General features: G+C 36.3%; 1 pseudogene; it reads right to left on the bottom strand.

The window, feature by feature from the left end:
• Positions 1–11,126: 11,126 nt before the first annotated feature.
• On the bottom strand, positions 11,127–11,887 carry LOC107140295 (annotated as a pseudogene).
• Between the last annotated feature and the right edge of the window lie 1,399 nt (positions 11,888–13,286).

Here is a 13,286-nt window from a genome sequence, read left to right as displayed (position 1 = left end):
CTGGAAAATCAAATAATGAGCAGACAGAAACTGTGGCTCGTTCTCATTGACTTCTACATCCCTGTTCATGCAGGTAGAAGCCCTTCTAAGACTAGGAAGATAAGCTGATGAAAGTTATGCAACCACATTTTGCAACAACAGTTGAAATCAAAGCAACATGCATCCACAAAATCATAATTTTTGCCCTCACCATCTTATAGGACACAGCAGTGCTAATCCCCAAAATGACATGCTATGATTTGCACAGTTCTCTATGAAACGGCACCTAATTGCAACAATTTCCTGCAAGCTGCTTACCAGAATTCAAGACAGCCTGCCCTTGGCAGGAAAAGGCTGCCAATATTCCAGTGATGAGTAGGGAGGAGAAAGGCTCACTCAGAAGCCCTGGTCAACAGTCGCTTCCTGCTGAGCATGTGCAGGGGCCACCCTTTCACTGAGTTAAAGATGGATAACACACCTCTTCCAAGCCTAACATTGCTTACATTTCTTTCATCACCCCAGCATGATGAAAATTGCGCTGCTCTTATTTTTTTTTTTTTCCCGACCTCCAGAGAGCTTATCCTTTTACAATTGGAGCTCTGAAATATTCTGGTCCCTCCATGATATTAAGGACTTATGATATTAAGGGCACTAATATCTAAAAGAGAATAGGAAATGACCAAATGCCAAGTTGAATGATTCCAGCAACGCATGCATGAATAATCTGGAAAAGAGGAACTCAATGCAGATTATTTTTGTTGGGTTATTTTTGAGCAATGCTTTATGGAGAAAAACAAACTTGAACTAGATCTTAAAGTGTAAGCCGGGTGCATGAAGAGGAGGGGAGACTGAGAATTTCAGGCTCTCAGGAATGAGCTAGTGAAGAGGTCAAGGGCTGAGGAGCTGTCTCCTCAAATCCCAGGGCCAGAAGTGACAGAAATTTGCCCAGAGAATGGCTCATAGGGTCTGGAGTTAGCTTCCTGCAAAAGACACTTAAGGCAATTGGATTTTCCTTCTGTCAATAATAAGAACTTACTAGAGAAGCTAAAAAGCCAATGTAGACCAACCGAAAGAACTGCATTACATGACAACTGAAAGGGAGAATTATTTTCAGATAAAGCTGAGTTGCAGCCAACACCTCCTCCTGTGCATTCACCTTGTAATTCTATCAAAAAGCAACAGTAATTAACTTTGCTCAGCATAATTCTTAAATACAGCATGTTTTATATCTCACAAGTTGGTTGTTTTCTAGTTATTTATGGATTTTTTTCCTCTTTAAAGGCAAATTATGGTATCAGAGAAGAAAATGATTAGCAGCAGAACTATAGAGGGAGATGGGTGTGCATGTGAATCCCAACTCTGCTGATTACCAGTTGTGAAAACTTGAGGAATAAATTGAGACTCTCTGAGTTTTGATTTCCTGGACAAGTACACAGAATCTTGCCTTCTAGAGATGATGAGACATTAGGTAAGAAAATATACAGAAACATCTCTGGCACATGGTAGCCACTCAATAAATGGGAACTATTATTTTCTTATTCTGTAATACCTAGGGGTTTCCTCCTGTTTATGAGTTTCAGGGGAGGGTTCAACATCAGAATGACTGCAAATTGGTGCAGCCGACATGGAAAGCAGTACAGAGATTTCTTGGAAAATTGGGAATGGAACCACCATTTGACCCAGCTATCCCTCTCCTTGGTCTATACCCAAAAGACTTAAAAACAGCATACTACAGGGACACAGCCGCATCAATGATTTCAAGTAATTATTAAGACTAATCCTCAACCTTCACAGCCTGAATGTGAGCATGAAGAGAAGAAACCTGGATCAAATAGATATAAGATAGGCAGGTTATATAAACCCCAGGCCTACCAACTTTAGTTACCACAATATAGGCAAATAATATGTCCAGCTAGTTTCCTTAACAGAATAACCTGCTGGATCAATTAAAGTTTTAATTTACCAAAAACTGAATTGGAATCCCATTATCATCAACTCACTTAGGGTGACCAGAAATCTGTACATGGTTGTTCTGGATTGATGTGAAGTGTCCCCCAAAAGCTCATGTGTGAGACAATGCAAGAAGGTGTAGAGTAGAAATAATTGGGTTATGAAAGTCTTAACCCAATCCGTGCATTCATCCCCTGGTGGGAATTACTGAGTGGTAATTGAAGGTGGGTAGGGTGTGGCTGGAGGAGGTGGGCCACTGGGGATGTGGCTTTAAGGGTATATATTTTGTATCTGGTGAGTGGAGTCTCTATCTCTCTGCTTGCTGATCATCATGTGAGCTGCTTCCCTCACACTCTTCCACAATGATGATGTTCAGCCTTGCCGAGAGCCCTAGGGAATGGAGCCTGCTGTCTATGGACTGAGACCTCTGAAACCATGAGCCCTCAAATAAACTTTTCTTCTTCTATGATTGTTCTGGTCAGGTCTTTTAGTCACCACAGCAAAAATGCTGACTGACAATGATCAACTTATGAAGGTTGGGGATTCATAGATTTCTCTCCTGCACCTCTCTGAACTATTTGCTTACTGTCTAGTGGTCAGACGTATGAAATAAAAACAACTCTGGTTTTAGGCACAGCTGGAGTAGGCACCAGCCTGTGGGTGTGGCTGGAGAGTTAGCACATCCTCACCAGCCAGGAAGATTCTAAAGCACTCTATAATTTGTATAAGAGATTTTTCAAATTCATCATATTTATGTTATTGAGAATATTCTATTAAACTGCATATGCCATGTCAATATTCAGATATGGCAATAATCCCCTTCACTTCTTCCCTACTGAGAGCTGCTGATATATGAGTTCTGTGGTTGCTACAAAGACAAAGGGCTGAGGATGTAGGCCAATGGCAGAGCACTTGCCTAGAATGTGCAAGACCTGGGTTCTTTCCCCAGTACAGGAGAAAAATAAGGGGTGGGGAGAGGGTTGATCCTCTAGGAATCTAGCCTCTATAATGAGAAGTATGGGGTTTACTCTCTTATTTGGGGCTACATCTAATCAATTACCTTTAAAAGGATTACTGACAAACTAGAAAGAGAACAAATATTCCAAATCCTGTTATATGACAAATGACCAAAAAAAGCAAAGTTGTTTAGCTTGGCTAAGAGTGTAGCATGAGGAGGGAGAATTTACTTCCTATATTTTTCTCTATTGACAAAGTCCCTGCTGGAATAAAGCTATCAATAGTCATAATGATGATGACCAGCTTACACGGGACACTTAAGAGGGTATAGACTCTGCCCTACACTAGTGTCACATCACTCAATCCAAACAAAATCTATGAGATATTACTATTATTGCACTCACTTCATAGATGAGTAAGCCAAGAAACAGAAAGATTTGAGTAACTTGTCCATAGTAAATAGGAAGTAAGATTAAATGATTTGTTCATGATGGCACTTACTCCAGAGCCCATATTTCTAATATTTGTTTTATGTGGGTCTGGTGAGAAGGGTAAAGATTTGGTGGGATCAGATTGGACACCTAGGAGAAATAATTATCAAGCCAATTAGATGAAACAAGTCTACTATGATTTCCCCCATTCATTTACCTGGTATTCTTAGGTTTGATAAACCTGTCTCCTCTAGCCTCAAAGCCTTGTAGTAAGGAATAAAAGGTGTGAAACTGGTTCAATGCTAACTCTGATGGTTCTCAGTTGTGTGACCTTGGGGAGGAAAAGATATTTAACACTTTATGCCAAGCCAAAAGTCATGCTTTAAAACATTAACCAAAGGTATATAATTAATTATGTAGCTATTACTCAAGGTGAATGATCACAACCGTACTTAGAACATTAAGTTGACTTTGCTAGCATGCAGGTTAAGAAAGAAAAGCATTTGTAGAAACAAATGGGATGGTACTGCCATGAATGGATATGAGAACTCCCCTTTGGATCATTATCCCTTTCCTCTGAAAAGACTCAAAACCAGGATGCCACTTAGACTGTATGCAGATGGGACTATTAATAACAACAGTACTTTTCAGTGGTACGTTTTCCAAACTATATTCTGAGAAATACTAACATTCTGCACCAGAAAGGGGCTCTGAAATCAAATTTACTTAAAGATTACAAAGTTTCAGTTATGCTTTAAGATACATATGTTCTAAATATCTAGTAATCAGCACAATGTCTTTAGATCACAACAGACACTGTGTACTTAAATTTTTCTAAGAGGGTAAATCCTACATTAAAAGTTCTTACATACACATGCGCGCGTGCACACACACACAAACACACACACACACACAAGCATACACATACATTCATACACAGAAAATAACAGAAACAAAAGAGATGTGAGAGAATTTGGGTAGGTGATAGATATGCCCAGGATCTTAATGGTGAGGTGCATACTTACATTCAAACATCAAGTTGCATACATTAAATATATTTAGCTTTTATAGGTCCATCATACCTCAATAAAGAGGATTACAGAAAATTTTTGGGAAATGTTCCTGTTCAATACCCCTTTTAGCAGTCAAAGGATCGTTAGATTATGAAAGATTCTGAGAATCTGCAGTATAGAAACACACTTAACCTTGGAACTAAAGAATCCCATGTTATGATTAAGCAGGATTTGTTCCAGGAAAGCAGAAGTGTTCAATATCAAGTAATGTATCCACGTAAACCACTTACTAACACGTTATAGTATAAAAATCATATCTATTGATTGTAAAAAAAGGAATTTAAAATGCACAAACCATTTTATTAAAATACTACATAAGAAAAATAAAAAGAGCTATTTTAAATATAACAAATATTAGATCCTAAAAAACAACATATTATACTGAACATCAAATAATAAAGCAATTTTAATTTTTAAAAGGAACTGGACAGAGATAGTCGCTATCATTGTTAATGTTTATATTTTCTTTGAGGTCTTAACACATACAGTAGCAAAATAGCATGAAATAACTGATATAAAAACTGAAAAAGAAGAAAGTTTTATCTTTTTTATCAATCTGATATAAACCACCAGAATAATTTTAGAAAATGACTGAGTATAAGATGAAATCAAAACATCAAGAAATATTCTTTGATGTACCAGTAACACCTAAAAATAGAAATGGGAAATTTAGTTATTTAAAATGTCAGCAAAAATCTTTAAAATGCTTAGGAGCAAATTTAATAAGAAAAGTTCAGTATTTATACGAAAAGAGTTATGAAATGTATTAAAAATACAAAAATAACATCATATTACTATTCAACAGAAAGTGTTTTTTTTCTAGGTATATTTGTTTCACTTAAAATATTTCTTTTTATTCTATCCTACCAAAGGCATACCATGTTCTTGAAAGGAAAGACAATATAAATTCTTTAAAATTAATATGTAAATTTAACCTAATTCCAATTAGAATTCTTGCATTTTCAAAATTAGGCTAAATCATGCTAAAGTCAAATAGACAAATAAATGCCCAAGAAGCACCAGTGCAACTGGAAAAGAAAGTAAGAGAAGATGAATCTCATTGGGTATCAACACATCCCCCCAAATAAGTACAATCAATCAACCAATATGATACAGGCATAAGAACAAACAGATTTGTAAATAGAATAAATATTCAGAAGTGGAAGATACATTACATATATGATACCAAGTATTCATTTCAATTTTGTAGAAAAACAATAAAATATTTAAGAAATAGGATCAGCATAATTGACTATCTGTAAAAGAGAAATGAAACTCTGTGACACCATATTCAAAAATCAATTTCAGACAAAGATTTAAAAGTGAAAAATTAAACAGTTAAAGTTTTGTTAGAAATGTTTCTGAAACAGCAGGTACAATGAAACCTAGCCAAATCTTTTAGTCTAGAAGTTATAAAATAATAATGGAAATGATTAACTATATCACAATGAAAAACAATTTCCCATGACAAAAGATGCTATCCACAAAGTTAATAGACACTCCTTAGATTTATGTAAAAAGGATTAGTAACACACTGAAAATCATTATCATTCATACAGAACAGAAACAACTGAAAATTTAAGGAATGGATTTAAAAATTACATAAAAATACATGGCTGTGGTTTGAATATGAGGTTTCCCTTTAATAGGGTCATGTGACAGATAATACAGGCATGTTCAGAAATGAAATGATTGGATTATGAAAGTTGTAAACTAATCAGTGGATTAATCCATTTGATGGATTAAAAATTTGAAAGGGTCCCTATACTAGGAGGTAATTGTGGGTAGGTGGGGCTAGATGAAGTAGGTCTCTGGGAATGTGCCCTTGGGGGTTCTAGTTTATCCCCCTGGCTCCTCCCTCTCTCAGTGCTTTTTGGCTACTAGGAGGTGAGAAGCTTTCCTCTACTCTGCCCCTGAGCCATGATGTTCCTTTTTACCTCTTCAGAGCAATGGAGGCCACCAACAAAGGACTGGATCTCATTAGCTATGAACTTTTCCTCCTCTAAGTTGTACTACTCAGGTCCTTTGGTCTCAGTGAGGAAATGCCTAATTCATACATACATACCCAATTAATATGTAGATGTACAAACCAAAGCATCAAATTTACAAGTGAAATGCACCTCTAACCAGGAAAATGCAAATCAAAAGAAATAGTAAGTTGAATACTTTATTAGAACAACAAAAGTATTTTTATACTATAAACCCTACTAGCAGATTTTTCTGCTGAATGAAAGTCCTATGGGGAGAGTGATATTTTTGTCAGTTTTATTCGCTATTATACCCCTGGAGTCTATAAAAAAATCTGTAGGTGTTTATTCAACATTTGTGAAATGAATTATAGGCATAGCTAACAATTCTGCAACACTTCCTATATGCCAGGCACTAATGCTATGCAGGTGTTAATTCATTTGAATGAGACAAGGGTTATTATTCCCCTTTTACAGATGTGCAATCTCAGGTTCAAGGTGGCACAGCTAACAAATGGCATAGCTACAAATTGAACCCCAGCCATCTAGCATCAGATCTTTTTGTTCCTAATCAATCACTGTTTGAGATGTGGGAAAAGAGCATTGTCTTTTAAGAAAAAAAAAATCTGGCAGAAATTCCAGACTCAAAAATAAAATTTCAAAAGTAAAGATATATGTAAGAAGTTTTATTGCTTTACTGAGTGGAGAAATTTGAAGAAAAGGAAATGGCTAACTAGTTTATGGTAAATACATACTGCATACATATACACCATGAATGGATCAATGTCAATAGCAAGAATTAGGAGGGAAAAGAAAAATATGTAGAAATGTAAACATAGCATGTTCTCATTTTGTTACTGAAATGGACAAGAAGTGTTTTTGTGTGTGACATATGACTAAATTAGTAGAGAAATACTCTAGGTTGTTACCATCAGTGCCCAGGGGATTAAGGCTGGGTACTAATATAAGTAGAATAAGGAGATGAAGTAGAAACAAATAAAATTGTAATAATAAAGACTATTTTTTAAGGCATATGATCAAACTTATGCACTTTTGTAAAATTACGTATAAATTTTAAAAGATCCATGCAATATTTTTATCTTCCTTTTTATTAGTGCATTTATTTTCCGTTTTTTAGTTCTACATGTTGTTTATATATTCTGGATAAAAGGCTTTTACTAAAGGTGTTCATTGAAATATTGTGTCCTGGTCTGTGACTTTTTCAAAACATAATTAATGTTATATTTCAAATGGCAGAGGATTTAAGTTTTGATGAAATTCAAATGATCACTTTTTCTCTCTCATACTCATGTGCTTTTTTATGAGTTTCATGAGAAATATGTTCCTACCCTCAGGGTCACACACATTTTCATCTGTAATTCATTTCTAGTTAATATTCATGTATGGTTTGAGGTGGGGCTGACATTTGTTTTGTCTTTAGTAATCAGGAAAATGGAATATAACATCACAATAAGATATCACTACAAATCAAGCAGAATGACTAAGATTTAAAAGGCACACAATACAAGTGTTGGTATATATTGTTAAACATCTTTAGCAACTGTTATTGTCTTCCATTATTGGTGGGAATGAAAAAGCTTTGGAAATCAATTTGAGTTTCTTATAAATTAATCATCTGACCCACATAACATGTGTCCTAACAATTACACTTTCAGTTGTTTATGTAAAAGAAATAAAAACATAGCTTCACAAACAGACTTGTAAATAAATCTCCTTACATCTTTATACTAGCTTCAAACTAAAATTAAATCAAATGACCAATAGGTAAAACAATTTAAAACACAAAACAAAACCATGATATATCAAGAATGAGAAGTGAATATATGATATGTCGAAATACATTCTACTGTCATGTATAACTAAAAAGAACAAACATAATTTTTTTAAAAATTTAAAAATCAAAAACTGTGGTACATCCACAATACTATTTAATAATAAAAATTAGAACATAAACAACTGATTCATGCAATAACATAAATGAACCTCAACAATATTATGCTGAGTGAACAAGCCTGACATACAAAAGTATATATTTTATGCTTCATTTAGATGAAAAGAGACCAGTGGAGTTACCTAGGGCAGAGCTGGGGAGGAACTGATTGCAAAATTCAGAAAGTTCTTGGAATGATGGAAATGTCCAATATCTTGATTGGGATGATGTTTACACAGTTAGATACACTTGTGGAACTGTACTCACTTATGAACTGTACTCTTAAAACTAAGTCTAAAAAATTATCCTCCAACAACTAAGAAAAAGGAAAATAATTGAATTAGTTTGAAAGATACAAAAATAAAATAAAGCCCTTCATGAAAGCTCTTGAATACCAAAACTATCTGTCTGCGTGGCTGTCTGGGCTTCTCTGATTCTTGCCAAACCCCCATACCTCTTAAGCCAAAGCTTCTTTCCAAATGGATTCAAAGCAACTGATCCAATATTTTTAAGGAGGAGAATACTGCTCTAAAATGCTAGATTCATTTACTTCCTTGGTGTTTCTTATAAATTGCCAATGTCCATCTTTAAAAATTGCAAGTGTGAGTTTTATGAGCTAATATTCCTTGTGGGTAGTGGGCCTATTTATGGCTTCACAGACAACTATTGACCACTGCTATATAGTCTGTAAGCACATTTTAATGAAATCTGTCAGGCACAGATAATAATTTATACCTTTGACTCTTTGAGCCATGGAAGCCCAGTGTTTACCCCTCTGGGCAGCCCATTGCTGGGAGAGTCAGGTCAGATAATGATCAGAGAGCAGGTGCTGCACATTCAAATCACCTGGGAGCTGTTTAAAAATACTGCTTCCCAGTCCCCGTCTCAGGTCTGCCAAATCAAAGTATCCAGGGGTGAGGAAGCTTCTCAGATCATCCAAATGCATAGTCAGCATTGGAAATCACCGTTTCAAAGACCAAGAATTTTTTTTTTACAAAATCCTAAACCTCATGACATGTAACCATGTTTTAAAAACGCAGGAATCATGTGTCCTGCATTAAGAATAAAAGTAAGCATTTTAAAATTAAGTCAAATAAATAAGTGTGTTTAGCCTCAGAATCTCCTCTTGGACTGCACGGCTGGGATGACATCTATGAAGAGTTCATGGACCAACTGTGATGCAGAGCAGGCACAGTCTCAAAATTGATGGCTGAGGGGGACCCGTATAAATGTCACACAAAGACCACTGAAGTTCCTTGATCTCCTCTTTCTTTCTTTCCACCATTATGTCTCCATCTCTGGTAGAGCTGAACCAGTCTGCTTAAGACTCATTTGCACTTGTCTTATAGAGGTCCACTTTTGAGCCATTCCGTTCAATGACCAGGAATATCACTTCCTGCCCTGGTAAATAATGCATCTGCTCTTCCTTCAAAACCTGGTCCACACTTCTCTTCTAGAGTGTGATAAGCAGAATTCCTGTTTGCAGGCTGCCCTGAGCCTTACATTTCAAAGTGTGTTCATTCCCTGCAACAGCAACAGCAGCACCATCCCAGGGGAACTGGGGAGAAATGCAGAAACTCAGGCTCTGCCCAGATCTACTCAGTGAGAATCTGCACTTTGACAAGATCCCCAGGCAATTCCGAAATCACCAGGTGTTTTCCTGGGAGGCACTGGAGAGGGAGGGCAAGGCTGTCTCAGCCTTTCCATAAAGGAAAGGTGGTATAAAACCACAGGGCTACAGTTTGGGCTGAGTTATGTAAGATGCCACTACAGAGGCAATTTGTTCTAAATTCTCTCCTGCTCTTTCCAGGTTCTATTGGCAATGTGCTGAAATGTGGCCTCCTTTTTGACTTCTTCCTTATCTCCGTGAAGTACCAGTGACATGGAAAATCTTGCTTTCTCACTTAACTCTGGAAGAGAAAGTCAGACTTTTCCATGCACAGGCCAGGAAAAAGGATGAATGTTAACTTTTTAAAAATTAACATATAATTCATGTATCATAAAGTCACCCTTTTTAGATGTACATGTCCCTAGTTTTAACATAATCACAAAGTCATCCTATCATCACTAGTTATTTCAGAACTTGCTGTTTTCAAGATTCATCCCTGCTGTGAATAAGTACCTCATTCATTTTTATGACCAAATGTAGTAGATCCATGTCCATTGTATGGATCTACTACATTTTGCTCATTTGTTATCAATTGATGAACATGAAGGTTATTTCCACTTTTGTGCTATTAAGAGCAATGATGCTATGAATGTTTTTGAACCTATTTTTTTCCTATGGACATATGTTTTTAATTTTTTTCCAAGATAACTTTAAGATTCACCTCTATTTTTTTCCTACTCACATACAGAATTTATTCATACACATTGTTTACAGCTATAACGTCACTTGATAGTGGCTAGGTACCATTTTTATACTTAAAACTTTGTTGGCATCAAGATATGAAAATTAAGCAGTGTTAAATCCATAAAATGTTTACCTAGCTCAGCATATTAATCTTTAGACATTTTGCAATTAAACCACATAAAAAGAGGACCCCCATCCTATGTGTTCAGAATCAGAAGTTTACTGGCCCCTATCAGGTGTCTGTACACTGGCTCAGGGCAGCAGAGTTAACAGGCAGTTACATCAGAGGACATGAAGCACACTTATAATGTTACCCCAGTGTCTTGTGTCACACACCTCTCTCCAAAGTGGTCTCATAATTCTAGAATGGCAGGTTCAGCTGATTCAAAATGAAGACAGACAACACATTTATTCTGTGAAGTCCTCCTACTCATACTATGCTCATGCTATGATTTTGAACACAACTCATCTCCAAAACTGGCCATGATCATCCTTATTTGTTAAGTGGGGTGATTCATCCATTTTGCACTCGACTGTTATTCATTTCTGGTACAATTAGATCCAAAGATGATCTGGACAGCAACTAATGCTGTAGATAACCACAAACAGTTTTTTTTTTTTTTTTGCCATATTATGGAAAATACTTTAAGTCTATATCTTCAAGATTAGGATACATTTCTACAATTGCTATGTTTTCATCACTGTTCATTTTCACAAAAGTACAAGGTTCTCCTTTGGAATGGCCAAAATCAGGATCATTAATACCATCGCATGCTTAAAGTAATAGGAAACTGACATGCAACATCAACTGGACCCTTCTGTTCAAAAAGTACTCCATCAGGACAGACTCTAAGATTCTTCTGTTCTTCCACAGAAGATGATTTTAGAAACTTCTTAAGGTCTTTAACATACCCTTCCTAGGAACTTGGATCGGATGCACTGTGTATTCCAACGTAGTCACTGGTTTTGGAAGAACTATAAGTTTTGCACTAGGAATCATATCACCATATGTTGGAACCTCCTCATTCAGAGTCTGAAGCATTGCCACTGTGTGAATGAGAAGAGTGCAGCCGGGGCCCATTAAATATTAGAAGAGTGAGATTAAACCCAGATTGAACCCAGCTCCTGGCGGTACACCCCAGGAAGCCTCTGGTGGTCCGGTTGTAGATGAACAGCTTCCACTTGGCCAGGCTCTGGTTGAAGGACTACTTCTCACTCTTTGTCATGGTGTGTGTGCTATGGCAAGGAGCGCAAAAGTGCATCTCGGCATCTGGCAGCACTGCCCTGTAAAGGTGGTGAAAGGCACATGACTGAGCGCTTGAGCCAACTCTGTTTTTAATTGTTTTGAGTATATACTTAGTAGTGGGATTATTTGGTCAAAGGCAACTCTGTGTTTAGCTTCAAGCGTCAACCTTGTTCTCCAAAACAGATGCTTCATTATACATTCCCATAACAATGTATGAGAATTCCAGACTCACTTTCTTGATTGTTAATTGTCCGTATTTTTCGTTTTACTGTCCTAAAGATACAACATTATTAGTATATCATCGTGGTTTTGATTTGTAATTGTATTAATGACTAATAAAATCAAGAATATTTTCATGGGCTAATATCTATTTTAATGTCATTGGTTCAACTTTTCATTGAGTTATCTATTTATTGATGAGTTGCAAGAGTTCTTTATATATTCTTGATACCAGTTCTCTATCATATCTATGAGATATATGATATAAATGTGTATATATATATATGTTATGGTTTGGATATGAGGTGTCCCCCAAATGATTCCGTGTGAGACAATGCAAGAAGTTTCAGAGGAGAAATGATTGGATTGTGAGAGTCTTAACCCAATCAGTGAATTAATCCCTGATGGGATTAACTGAGTGGTAACTAGAGGCAGTGAAGTGTGGCTAGAGGAAGTGGTTAATTGGGAGCGTAATTATAGGGTATATATTTTGTATCTGGAGCTAGAGTCTCTCTCTTTGCTTCTTGATCACCGTGATGTGAGCTGCTTCCTTTCCACCACACTCTCCTGCCATAATGTTCAGCCTCACCTCCAGCCCTGAGGAATGGAGCCAGCTTTCTACAGACTAACAACTCTGAAACCATGAGATCTCTAATAAACTTTTCCTTCTCACAGTTGTCCTGGTCAGATCCTTTAGTCACAGCAGCAAAAAAGCTGACTAAAACAGAAATATATACATTTGCAAATATTTTTTCTAATTCTGTGAATTGTTTCTCCACTTTCTTGTTAGAAACCTTAGAAACACAACAGTTTTTAATATTCATTAAGTTCAACCTATCTGCTTTTGCGACCACATAAAAGAAACTACAGTCAAATCCAAGCTCACAAAGATTTACACCTAATTCTGTTTCCTTTTAATAATTTTACATTAGCTCTACTATTTAGGTTTTTAATCCATTTTGAGTTCATTTTTGTATATGGTATGAAGAAAAGGACCAGCTTCATTCTTTAACATATGGATACCCAGTTGTATATGTTGAAAAGCCCAATTTTTCCTCCCTTTAATTAGCTTGGCTTCTTTGTCAAAAATCAAAGGGCAAAAATGTGAGGGTGTTTTTTCTCTCAGTTTGATTCCATACTGTCTTGATCACTGTAGCTTT

This window comes from Marmota marmota, unplaced genomic scaffold, assembly GCF_001458135.2.
Source record: "Marmota marmota marmota unplaced genomic scaffold, marMar, whole genome shotgun sequence".
Taxonomy (NCBI): Eukaryota; Metazoa; Chordata; class Mammalia; order Rodentia; family Sciuridae; genus Marmota; species Marmota marmota.
This window is presented reverse-complemented; position numbering and strand designations above follow the sequence as displayed.